Source organism: Choloepus didactylus, chromosome 6 (genome assembly GCF_015220235.1).
Source record: "Choloepus didactylus isolate mChoDid1 chromosome 6, mChoDid1.pri, whole genome shotgun sequence".
In the NCBI taxonomy this organism is placed as follows: Eukaryota; Metazoa; Chordata; class Mammalia; order Pilosa; family Megalonychidae; genus Choloepus; species Choloepus didactylus.
Window position 1 is genome coordinate 45,526,041 of NC_051312.1, and position 14,026 is coordinate 45,540,066.

The 14,026-nt window shown below is 41.6% G+C and overlaps 1 protein-coding gene across 1 annotated transcript in view; it reads left to right on the forward strand.

Moving 5' to 3' along the window:
• ABTB2 (ankyrin repeat and BTB domain containing 2) overlaps nt 1-14,026 on the forward strand; it is a 200,733-nt gene that overhangs the window by 127,476 nt on the left and 59,231 nt on the right. The gene's annotated exons all lie outside the window — the stretch shown is intronic.

Consider the following 14,026-nt stretch of genomic DNA (forward strand, 5'->3'; position numbering starts at 1 on the left):
AAACCCTTCAGGGGGTGCTCACTGCACTCAGGACAGAGTCCAAGCATCTAGCACTGCATGATTGGCGCCTGCCACCCTGGTCCATCCCCCTGGGCAGCCTGTCAGGCACCACTCATCATGCTGAACTACGCCCCTCAGTCCCCCTAAGGGGCCCTGGATTAGGGCAGAGGTCAGCAAACACAGCCCCCAGGCCAAATCCAACTCACTACCTGCTTTTGTACAACCTGCAAGCCAAAAATGGATTTTACATTTTTAAATGGTTGGGAAATATTAAAAGAATATGGAGAGGCGGGGCAAGATGGCAGACTGGTGAGCTGTATATTTTAGTTACTCCTCCAGGAAAGTAAGTAGAAAGCCAGGAACTGCGTGGACTGGACACCACAGAGCAATCTGTCTTTGGGCATACTTCATACAACACTCATGAAAATGTCGAACTGCTGAGATCAGCGAAATCTGTAAGTTTTTGCGGCCAGGGGACCCGCGCCCCTCCCTGCCAGGCTCAGTCCCGTGGGAGGAGGGGCTGTCAGCTCCGGGAAGGAGAAGGGAGAACTGCAGTGGCAGCCCTTATCGGAAACTCATTCTACTGATCCAAACTCCAACCATAGATAGACTGAGACCAGACACCAGAGAATCTGAGAGCAGCCAGCCCAGCAGAGAGGAGACAGGCATAGAAAAAAAACAACACGAAAAACTCCAAAATAAAAGCAGAGGATTTTTGGAGTTCTGGTGAACACAGAAAGGGGAAGGGCGGAGCTCAGGCCTTGAGGCGCATATGCAAATCCCGAAGAAAAGCTGATCTCTCTGCCCTGTGGACCTTTCCTTAATGGCCCTGGTTGCTTTGTCTATTAGCATTTCAATAACCCATTACATCTCTGAGGAGGGCCCTTTTTTTTCTTTTTTTTTAATCCTTTTTTCTTTTTCTAAAACAATTACTCTAAGAAGCCCAATACAGAAAGCTTCAAAGACTTTCAATTTGGGCACGTCAAGTCAAGAGCAAAACTAAGAGAGCTCTGAGACAAAAGGCAATAATCCAGTGGCTGAGAAAATTCACTAAAACACCACAACTTCCCAAGAAAAGGGGGGTGTCCGCTCACAGCCACCATCCTGGTGGACAGGAAACACTCCTGCCCATCGCCAGCCCCATAGCCCAGAGCTGCCCCAGACAACCCAGTGTGACGGAAGTGCTTCAAATAACAGGCACACACCACAAAACTGGGCATGGACATTAGCCTTCCCTGCAACCTCAGCTGATTGTCCCAGAGCTGGGAAGGTGGAGCAGTGTGAATTAACAAAGCCCCATTCAGCATCATTTGAGCAGACTGGGAGCCTCCCTACACAGCCCAGCAGCCCAGAACTGCCCTGGGGGGACGGCACTCACCTGTGACATAGCACAGTCATCCCTCAACAGAGGACCCGGGGTGCACAGCCTGGAAGAGGGGCCCACTTGCAAGTCTCAGGAGCCATATGCCAATACCAAGGACTTGTGGGTCAGTGGCAGAGACAAACTGAGGCAGGAATGAACTGAAGGATTAGACTATTGCAGCAGCTTTAAAACTCTAGAATCACCAGGGAGATTTGATTGTTAGGGCCACCCCCCCCTCCCCGACTGCCCAGAAACACGCCCCACATACAGGGCAGGCAACACCAACTACACACGCAAGCTTGGTACACCAATTGGACCCCACAAGACTCACTCCCCCACTCACCAAAAAGGCTAAGCAGGGGAGAACTGGCTTGTGGAGGACAGGTGGCTCGTGGACGCCACCTGCTGGTTAGTTAGAGAAAGTGTACTCCACGAAGCTGTAGATCTGATAAATTAGAGATAAAGACTTCAATAGGTCTACAAACCCTAAAAGAACCCTATCAAGTTCAGCAAATGCCACGAGGCCAAAAACAACAGAAAATTATAAAGCATATGAAAAAACCAGACGATATGGATAACCCAAGCCCAAGCACCCAAATCAAAAGACCAGAAGAGACACAGCACCTAGAGCAGCTACTCAAAGAACTAAAGATGAACAATGAGACCATAGTACGGGATATAAAGGAAATCAAGAAGACACTAGAAGAGCATAAAGAAGACATTGCAAGACTAAATAAAAAAATGGATGATCTTATGGAAATTAAAGAAACTGTTGACCAAATTAAAAAGATTCTGGACACTCATAGTACAAGACTAGAGGAAGTTGAACAACGAATCAGTGACCTGGAAGATGACAGAATGGAAAATGAAAGCATAAAAGAAAGAATGGGGAAAAAAAATTGAAAAAAATCGAAATGGACCTTCAGGGATATGATAGATAATATGAAACGTCCAAATATAAGACTCATTGGTGTCCCAGAAGGGGAAGAAAAGGGTAAAGGTCTAGGAAGAGTATTCAAAGAAATTGTTGGGGAAAACTTCCCAAATCTTCTAAACAACATAAATACACAAATCATAAATGCTCAGCGAACTCCAAATAGAATAAATCCAAATAAACCCACTCTGAGACATATACTGATCACACTATCAAACACAGAAGAGAAGGAGCAAGTTCTGAAAGCAGCAAGAGAAAAGCAATTCACCACATACAAAGGAAACAGCATAAGACTAAGTAGTGACTACTCAGCAGCCACCATGGAGGCAAGAAGGCAGTGGCATCGATATATTTAAAATTCTGAGTGAGAAAAATTTCCAGCCAAGAATACTTTATCCAGCAAAGCTCTCCTTCAAATTTGAGGGAGAGCTTAAATTTTTCACAGACAAACAAATGCTGAGAGAATTTGCTAACAAGAGACCTGCCCTACTGGAGATACTAAAGGGAGCCCTACAGACAGAGAAACAAAGACAGGACAGAGAGACTTGGAGAAAGGTTCAGTACTAAAGAGATTCGGTATGGGTACAATAAAGGATATTAATAGAGAGAGGGAAAAATATGGCAAACATAAACCAAAGGATAAGATGGCCGATTCAAGAAATGCCTTCACGGTTATAACGTTGAATGTAAATGGATTAAACTCCCCAACTAAAAGATATAGATTCGCAGAATGGATCAAAAAAAATGAACCATCAATATGTTGCATACAAGAGACTCATCTTAGACACAGGGACACAAAGAAACTGAAAGTGAAAGGATGGAAAAAAATATTTCATGCAAGCTACAGCCAAAAGAAAGCAGGTGTAGCAATATTAATCTCAGATAAAATAGACTTCAAATGCAGGGATGTTTTGAGAGACAAAGAAGGCCACTACATACTAATAAAAGGGGCAATTCAGCAAGAAGAAATAACAATCGTAAATGTCTATGCACCCAACCAAGGTGCCACAAAATACATGAGAGAAACACTGGCAAAACTAAAGGAAGCAATTGATGTTTCCACAATAATTGTGGGAGACTTCAACACATCATTCTCTCCTATAGATAGATCAACCAGACAGAAGACCAATAAGGAAATTGAAAACCTAAACAATCTGATAAATGAATTAGATTTAACAGACATATACAGGACATTACATCCCAAATCACCAGGATACACATACTTTTCTAGTGCTCACAGAACTTTCTCCAGAATAGATCATATGCTGGGACAGAAAACAAGCCTCAATAAATTTAAAAAGATTGAAATTATTCAAAGCACATTCTCTGACCACAATGGAATACAATTAGAAGTCAATAACCATCAGAGACTTAGAAAATTCACAAATACCTGGAGGTTAAACAACACACTCCTAAACAATCAGTGGGTTAAAGAAGAAATAGCAAGAGAAATTGCTAAATATATAGAGATGAATGAAAATGAGAACACAACATACCAAAACCTATGGGATGCAGCAAAAGCAGTGCTAAGGGGGAAATTTATAGCACTAAACGCATATATTAAAAAGGAAGAAAGAGCCAAAATCAAAGAACTAATGGATCAACTGAAGAAGCTAGAAAATGAACAGCAAACCAATCCTAAACCAAGTAGAAGAAAAGAAATAACAAGGATTAAAGCAGAAATAAATGACATAGAGAACAAAAAAACAATAGAGAGGATAAATATCACCAAAAGTTGGTTCTTTGAGAAGATCAACAAGATTGACAAGCCCCTAGCTAGACTGACAAAATCAAAAAGAGAGAAGACCCATATAAACAAAATAATAAATGAAAAAGGTGACATAACTGCAGATCCTGAAGAAATTAAAAAAATTATAAGAGGATATTATGAACAACTGTATGGCAACAAACTGGACAATGTAGAAGAAATGGACAATTTCCTGGAAACATATGAACAACCTAGACTGACCAGAGAAGAAATAGAAGACCTCAACCAACCCATCACAAGCAAAGAGATCCAATCAGTCATCAAAAATCTTCCCACAAATAAATGCCCAGGGCCAGATGGCTTCACAGGGGAATTCTACCAAACTTTCCAGAAAGAACTGACACCAATCTTACTCAAACTCTTTCAAAACATTGAAGAAAATGGAACACTACCTAACTCATTTTATGAAGCTAACATCAATCTAATACCAAAACCAGGCAAAGATGCTACAAAAAAGGAAAACTACCGGCCAATCTCCCTAATGAATATAGATGCAAAAATCCTCAACAAAATACTTGCAAATCGAATCCAAAGACACATTAAAAAAATCATACACCATGACCAAGTGGGGTTCATTCCAGGCATGCAAGGATGGTTCAACATAAGAAAAACAATCAATGTATTACAACACATTAAAAACTCGAAAGGGAAAAATCAATTGATCATCTCAATAGATGCTGAAAAAGCATTTGACAAAATCCAACATCCGTTTTTGATAAAAACACTTCAAAAGGTAGGAATTGAAGGAAACTTCCTCAACATGATAAAGAGCATATACGAAAAACCCACAGCCAGCATAGTACTCAATGGTGAGAGACTGAAAGCCTTCCCTCTAAGATCAGGAACAAGACAAGGATGCCCGCTGTCACCACTGTTATTTAACATTGTGCTGGAAGTGCTAGCCAGGGCAATCCGGCAAGACAAAGAAATAAAAGGCATCCAAATTGGAAAAGAAGAAGTAAAACTGTCATTGTTTGCAGATGATATGATCTTATATCTAGAAAACCCTGAGAAATCGACGACACAGCTACTAGAGCTAATAAACAAATTTAGCAAAGTAGCAGGATACAAGATTAATGCACATAAGTCAGTAATGTTTCTATATGCTAGAAATGAACAAACTGAAGAGACACTCAAGAAAAAGATACCATTTTCAATAGCAACTAAAAAAATCAAGTACCTAGGAATAAACTTCACCAAAGATGTAAAAGACCTATACAAAGAAAACTACATAACTCTACTAAAAGAAATAGAAGGGGACCTTAAAAGATGGAAAAATATTCCATGTTCATGGATAGGAAGGCTAAATGTCATTAAGATGTCAATTCTACCCAAACTCATCTACAGATTCAATGCAATCCCAATCAAAATTCCAACAACCTACTTTGCAGACTTGGAAAAGCTAGTTATCAAATTTATTTGGAAAGGGAAGATGCCTCGAATTGCTAAAGACACTCTAAAAAAGAAAAACGAAGTGGGAGGACTTACACTCCCTGACTTTGAAGCTTATTATAAAGCCACAGTTGCCAAAACAGCATGGTACTGGCACAAAGATAGACATATAGATCAATGGAATCGAATTGAGAATTCGGAGATAGACCCTCAGATCTATGGCCGACTGATCTTTGATAAGGCCCCCAAAGTCACTGAACTGAGCCATAATGGTCTTTTCAACAAATGGGGCTGGGAGAGTTGGATATCCATATCCAAAAGAATGAAAGAGGACCCCTACCTCACCCCCTACACAAAAATTAACTCAAAATGGACCAAAGATCTCAATATAAAAGAAAGTACCATAAAACTCCTAGAAGATAATGTAGGAAAACATCTTCAAGACCTTGTATTAGGCGGCCACTTCCTAGACTTTACACCCAAAGCACAAGCAACAAAAGAGAAAATAGATAAATGGGAACTCCTCAAGCTTAGAAGTTTCTGCACCTCAAAGGAATTTCTCAAAAGGTAAAGAGGCAGCCAACTCAATGGGAAAAAATTTTTGGAAACCATGTATCTGACAAAAGACTGATATCTTGCATATACAAAGAAATCCTACAACTCAATAACAATAGTACAGACAGCCCAATTATAAAATGGGCAAAAGATATGAAAAGACAGTTCTCTGAAGAGGAAATACAAATGGCCAAGAAACACAAGAAAAAATGTTCAGCTTCACTAGCTATTAGAGGGATGCAAATTAAAACCACAGTGGGATGCCATCTAACACCGGTTAGAATGGCTGCCATTAAACAAATAGGAAACTACAAATGCTGGAGGGGATGTGGAGAAATTGGAACTCTTATTCATTGTTGGTGGGACTGTATAATGGTTCAGCCACTCTGGAAGTCAGTCTGGCAGTTCCTTAGAAAACTAGATATAGAGCTACCATTCGATCCAGCGATTGCACTTCTCGGTATATACCCGGAAGATCGGAAAGCAGTGACACGAACAGATATCTGCACGCCAATGTTCATAGCAGCATTATTCACAATTGCCAAGAGATGGAAACAACCCAAATGTCCTTCAACAGATGAGTGGATAAATAAAATGTGGTATATACACACGATGGAATACTACACGGCAGTAAGAAGGAACGATCTTGTGAAACATATGACAACATGGATGAACCTCGAAGACATAATGCTGAGCGAAATAAGCCAGGCACAAAAAGAGAAATATTATATGCTACCACTAATGTGAACTTTGAAAAATGTAAAACAAATGGTTTATAATGTAGAATGTAGGGGAACTAGCAGTAGAGAGCAATTAAGGAAGGGGGAACAATAATCCAAGAAGAACAGATAAGCTATTTAACGTTCTGGGGATGCCCAGAAATGACTATGTTCTGTTAATTTCTGATGGATATAGTAGGAACAAGTTCACAGAAATGTTGCTATATTATGTAACTTTCTTGGGGTAAAGTAGGAACATGTTGGAAGTTAAGCAGTTATCTTAGGTTAGTTGTCTTTTTCTTACTCCCTTGTTATGGTCTCTTTGAAATGTTCTTTTATTGTATGTTTGTTTTCTTTTTAACTTTTTTTTTTCATACAGTTGATTTAAAAAAGAAGGGAAAGTTAAAAAAAAAAAGAAAGAAAGAAAAACAAGGAAAAAAAAAAAGATGTAGTGCCCCCTTGAGGAGCCTGTGGAGAGTGCAGGGGTATTCGCCTAACCCACCTCCATGGTTGCTAACATGACCACAGACATAGGGGACTGGTGGTTTGATGGGTTGAGCCCTCTACCATAACTTTTACCCTTGGGAAGACGGTTGCTGCAAAGGAGAGGCTAGGCCTCCCTATATTTGTGCCTAAGAGTCTCCTCCTGAATGCCTCTTTGTTGCTCAGATGTGGCCCTCTCTCTCTGGCTAAGCCAACTTGAAAGGTGAAATCACTGCCCTCCCCCCTACGTGGGATCAGACACCCAGGGAAGTGAATCTCCCTGGCAGCGTAGAATATGACTCCCGGGGAGGAATGTAGACCCGGCATCGTGGGACGGAGAACATCTTCTTGACCAAAAGGGGGATGTGAAAGGAAATGAAATAAGCTTCAGTGGCAGAGAGATTCCAAAACGAGCCGAGAGGTCACTCTGGTGGGCACTCTTACGCACACTTTAGACAACCCTTTTTAGGTTCTAAAGAATTGGGGTAGCTGGTGGTGGATACCTGAAACTACCAAACTACAACCCAGAACCCATGAATCTCAAAGACAGTTGTATAAAAATGTAGCTTATGAGGGGTGACAATGGGATTGGGAAAGCCATAAGGACCACACTCCACTTTGTCTAGTTTATGGATGGATGAGTAGAAAAATAGGGGAAGGAAACAAACAGACAAAGGTACCCAGTGTTCTTTTTTACTTCAATTGCTCTTTTTCACTCTAATTATTATTCTTGTTATTTTTGTGTGTGTGCTAATGAAGGTGTCAGGGATTGATTTAGGTGATGAATGTACAACTATGTAATGGTACTGTAAACAATCGAAAGTACGATTTGTTTTGTATGACTGCGTGGTATGTGAATATATCTCAATAAAATGATAAAAAAAAGAATATGACACATGAAAATTATATGAAATACAAATGGCAGTGTCCATAAATAAACTTTTCTTGGAACACAGCCCTACCCATTGTTTGCATATTGTCTGTTCTCACTACACTGGCAGAATTGAGTAGTAGTGACAGAGACCAAATAGCCTGCAAAACTGAAAACATACTTTCTAGCACTTTACAGAAAGTTCGCTGACTCCTGGATTAGTGGTGGCACCAAGGATGGGTGCAGGGAGGGCAGTGACCTCCATTAGTCATGCACACCCCCACCCTGAGCTACCCAAGTTAGACACATAGTCAAAGCACAGATAATTTGCTTGCTACAGAAACATAACTTCAAGACGGTTCCCATGGGGCCCCTCTTCAGTCTGTCCTTACCTTAAACCTGTCTTTTTTTTTTTCTTTCTTTCTTTCTTTTTTATTATTAAATTCAGTTTTATTGAAATACATTCACACACCGTACAGTCATCCATGGTATACAATCCACTGTCCACAGTATGATAACATAGTTATGTGTTCATCACCACAATCTATCTCTGAACATTTTCCTTACATCAGAAAGAACCAGAACAAGAATAAAAAAATAAAAGTGAGAAAAGAAAACCCAAATCATCCGGTCCCCATCCCACCCCATTTGTCCTTTAGTTTTTATCCCCATTTTTCTACTCATCCGTACACTAGATAAAGGGGGTGTGATCCACAAGGTCTTCACAATCACACTGTCACCCCTTGTAATCTACATTATTATATAATTGTCTTCAGGAGTCCAGACTGCTGGTTTGGAGTTTGGTAGTTTCAGGTATTTACTTCTAGCTATTCCAATACATTAAAACCTAAGAGGTGTTGTCTATATAGTGCATAAGAATGTCCACCAGAGTGACCTCTCAACTCCATTTGAAATCTCTCAGCCACTGAAACTATTTCGTCTCATTTTGCATCCCCCTTTTGGTCAAGAAGATACTCTCAGTCCCACGATGCCGGGTCCACATTCATCCCTGGGAGTCATATTCTGCATTGCCAGGGAGATTTACAACCCTGGGAGTCGGGTCCCACACAGTGGGGAGGGCAGCGAGTTCACCTGTCGAGATGGCTCAGTTAGGGAGAGAGAGGGCCACGTCTGAGCAACAAAGAGGTACTCAGGGGGAGACTCTTAGGCACAATTATATGCAAGTTTAGCCTCTCCTTTGCAGTAACGAGCTTCATAAGGGCATGTCCCATGATTGAGGGCTCAGCACATCAAACCGCCAGTCCCAATGTTTGTGACAACATCAACACCAGTCCAGGTGAGGAAGTCCAACACATCCGCACCTTCCCCCAGATCCTCGGGGCTGGGGAGGGGGAGGCTGTAAATATATTTTTTATTATCTGCCCAAATTACTCTGGGATGTGTCACTATTTCACTCCAGCCTGTACTAACCTATTGTATCTCACTTCCTGTTCAAAGTTCCATGCAATTGTGGTGCTTAAACCTGTCTTTATACGAGATTTGGCACAGGCAGTGGAGTCACACAGGACACGCTTAATTACTCCAGCAGCAAGTACGGACCACAGATAGGAAATGTCTACACCAGGGAAGCTCTCCTGAGCCTAGATATCCAGGTTTTTATCAGGATCAGTCACATAGGCACCTTTTACCAAGCACGCACCAAAATTCCATACTTCCAGAAGAAAAGCAAGTGTTCAGCATAAACCACATTGTACAAAAGTCTAGGCACAGTGAGCCACTCTTATCAGGGGATGGTGTGGGAACCCTCCGAAATCCAGGTTCCCAGACACCAACCAAGGGCCAGGCCAGCCTTGCAAACAGCCTTTCCAGGGATATCAGTCTCAGGCCTGCGGTGATCCCTCTTCTGCAAACCTTATGAGGGTAGGTTTGCCTTCCTTCAATGGATTGCGAACGTCATGTGGGTAGGGACCTTGTCTTGTTCACTTTTGTATCCCCAGAGCTTGCCTGCTTCTGGCATATTAAATAATAGTCATTGAATAAATGACCTAGCTGTGGTGAGTACAACATGATTGCTTATAATCGTGGGCTACAGTGGCCTTTAGAAAAATGATGGTGATAATGGCCTATGGGGGATCCCTCCCTCCTAATGGTGATCAGAGCTTAAATAGAGTATCTGAGGCCTGACCCCAAAACCACTAGCCCTGGGAACTATTGAGGCCATTCGTAAGAATATTCCTATTTGCTACGTGTTTTCTGTGTTTCAGGCAGTTTGCTAATACTTATTTACGTAACCTTTTTTACTCATCAAACAATCCTATGAATTAGGCCTTTTACACAGATGAACAAATTGAGGCTCAGAGAAGTAACCAGTCCAAGCTGTCACAGCTAGTAAGTGGCAAAGCTCGGTCTTGAACCCTCGTCTCTTACTCAGTGCTATTGAATCATCTGAATTGTCTAATGGTTGAAGCCCTTGGGAATGGGACTGCAAGCCAATTGAAGCAGGTTATGTTTGTTAGATTCTAGTGCAGTAAATTTCTGACTAATGCGCTCATGTTCTATTAATAAATACCTTCACCAACAGCCCTGCACCTTGTTTGCATCTTTTTTTTTTTTTACATTATTAAGCCCCCAAGGAGTGACTTGTATTTGTTATGAGTGCTCGAGCTCCTTTTATCCTTTTCTTCCCCTCTGTGCTGACACTTGGAGAACCATTCCCCTCTTTCCTGCTGACAGCAGTGTTCCTTATATGTATGTGTGTTTGTCGGGGGGCAGCTCAGGAAAAACTTGGGGTACAAGCTTTGCCTCCTCCCCACCCCCAGTCCTACCTGCACCACCACCCCATCGTTGGCACAGTGAGGCTCCTGTTCCACAAGGGGTGATTCTAGCTCTGTGGTGTGAGAATTTTCCCCAGTCATATCCCAGCATGCTGCAACCTGCACAGGCTGTGGTGGGTTCTAGAAGTGCAGGTCACAGTGGGGCTGCTTGATGGTCACACAGACTCCGTGCAGTAAGTACCCAGCTGGGCCGAGTGTCAGCAGGATGCTACAGGAAGTGCCACTGGTGACTCAGCCTCTGAGTCACCCTGAGTCACTAACACCTGAGACAGGTGAAGGAACTGTCTCACAGAGGGCCTGAGTCTTGAAAAGTAACATGCAGGCAAGATCTCGTGTCCAGATTAGCAATCGAGAACCATTTCTGTGAGTTTCTTCCAAAAGGAGTATCCTTCTCCTTCTCTCTCTTTTTTTTTTTAAGTTATATTTCTATAAAACAAACAGCTTTTCTTTTATTTACCTTTTTTTCCTTTTTTGCCTCCATGAGTTCACAGATTTTTTTTTCTTTATTTTATTACTTATCTGCCCATAAACTGGGTAAAGGGAGTGTCAGTCACAAGGTTTTCAAATCACAGGGTCTCATGATAAAAGCTATATAGTTATCCATCATCAAGAATCAAGTCTACTGGATTACAGTTCAACAGATTCAGATTCAGGTATTACTTCCTAATTAGGTAATATCTATGTAGTAGAAACTAAAAAGGAATATCTATGTAATGCAGAAGAATAACCTCCAGAATGACCTGTCAATTTTATTTGAAATCTCTTAGACACTGAAACTTAACTTTGTTTCATTTCTTTTCCCCACCTTTGGTCAAGAGGGCATTCTCAATCCCACAATGCCAAGGCCAGGTGCATCCCTGTGAATCATGTCCCATGTTGCCAGGGAGACTTGCACCCCTGGGAGTCATGTCCCACATAGGGGGGAGGGCAGTGAGTTTATTTCCAGAATTGGTTGAGAGAAAGGCCACATCTGAGCAACAAAAGAGGTTCTCTGGGGGTGTCTTTTAGGCATAATTATAAAAAGGCTTAACTTTTCCTTTGCAGGAATAAGTTTCATAAGGGCAAGCCCCAAAATCGAGGGCTAGGCTTATTAAATCGGGAGTCCCTGATGCTTGAGAGAATATCAGGAATTCCCCGGGTGAGGAAGTTTAGTATTTCCACATTTTTCCCCACAGTGGATTTTTTAAGTAATGTTTCGGTAGTTACTGAAATATGTGTGCTCATTATTTCAAAATTTAATCAGTAGGAAAAAGTATGAAAAATAAGGGGAAAAAATCACCTGAAATTCTGCCACCCAAAATAATCATCTTTTATATTAGCTGACTACCGTTCTGCGCTCTTAGGTAATTGGATAAAGTAGTATTTTTTTTGAACATTCACTTTTTCTTTTCTTCCTTAAAAATTTAAGATAAATTATTTCTGCCGTATTTGAAATTATGGATATTCCTTTGCTCGGAAGAAACATTGTCACCTCTTCCTCTCTCTTAGTACCTGCCCCTCCTTTTCCCTCATAACAACCATTTTTTACTACACAGTAAATCATATTTATTGTTAAAAGTTTAAAAAGCGTAGTAGTTCAAAAAGCACTCTTATACCCTATCATAGAGAGAGCCCCTCTAACCTTGGAGGCTGTGTGCTTTGGTTGGGGAAACAGCCTATATTTTAAAGTGCTGACTCTGTTCTATCTCATTTTTGAGTTCTCCATTAACTTTGTGTGTGTGTGTGTGTGTGTGTGTGTGTTTTGAATGTTTTGCCTTTATATCAAAATGACACAATGTTGTCCTTGACTCACAGGAATTAATCTGCTCACCTATTGTGGGTCAGGAACAGCATATGACAAAGAACCATTGTCATGTGATTGATTTTTCTGTTTTTAAGAAGTGGTAGTTCTAAGACACTTACTTCCTGGGTCACTGAAGCTCTCAGTGTGTTACATCAATACTTTGGAGAAAGGCTACCCAGATTCTCTTAAAAGGTATTCTAAATAATAGGGAGATCTTTTTCCACAAGAAAAGGCTCAGTAGTTCTGCTCCACACTGTCCAATATTGTGCCTTATTGCCAGTTTTTCCAGAGTTCACCTTTAAGTTTAATTTCCTGAAATTGATCTGGTTGGTTACCCTGGCTTTATTTTACTCACTTGCAAAGAGGAAATGGCAGTGAACAGACTGCATTTTATTAGATGTTTTGCTTCCAAAAAACTTAAACAGCAGTCCATGATCTCTACCAGTTTATTCTTTTACAGGCACCCAATAGTTATCCTCAGGGTCTATATTTACCTTAATTAAATGAATCACCAAAATGCCCATGAGCCAGCATTCCTAGTGAGGATTCCAGGGCAGCTCCCACTGCCTTGTTTAGGTGTCCATGTTTTATGATGGCCCCTCTCTCCCCTTCTAAATCTTCACCCTGAGAATTGAATGAGCCAGACCTGAGGTCAGAGGTCAAAGGTGCTGCCGCCAGCTGGAGGTGACAGAGACCCCAACACCAGCTCCCCGCAGGCCCCAGACTGCCAAGGATACCAAAGAGAGTTTGATTCCAGAGTAAGATTTGCTTTTTACCAGCCTTTTTTTAGGAGAATTGGGGGTGCTGCCACTGAGCATATTGTACTTCAGTGCCTTTGATCTCTCCCTGCCTTCCCTGGCTCATTGGGCTGTCATAAATGTGAATTACTTTTTCTGTCCAATAGGGAGTTCCTGGCCCCTGGGCCTAACTTACCAGAGGACCACTTTTAACTGGTGATGTTCTGATAACTCAACCAGAGTGAAGTGTTAACCAGAGCTGATTATTATTTGTTCTTAATTTCCTGATCTTAAAGAAGGAGGAAGGTGCAGTGCTGATCAGAGTGGTGAGTGGTGAAGGAAGCATCCTGTCCCTGGGTTTGAATGGGGACAGCCTGGGGTACTTCTCTCTGAGTCTCAACCACAGCCCCCAGTGAGAGGCAGTGTATATGGTGGTTACAAGCGTAGACTCTGAAGTTGGAAGAGCTGGGTGTGACTCCCACCTCTGCCATGTTCTAGCTTTTTGTGACCTCAGGCAAGTGGCCAGCCTGTCTAAACCTCAGTGTCCCTCTGGCTGAATGGTGCTGATCATAGCAACCCCTGCTAGGGTCTTTGGGTAGGTTCAAATGCATGGTAACCCAGCCCTG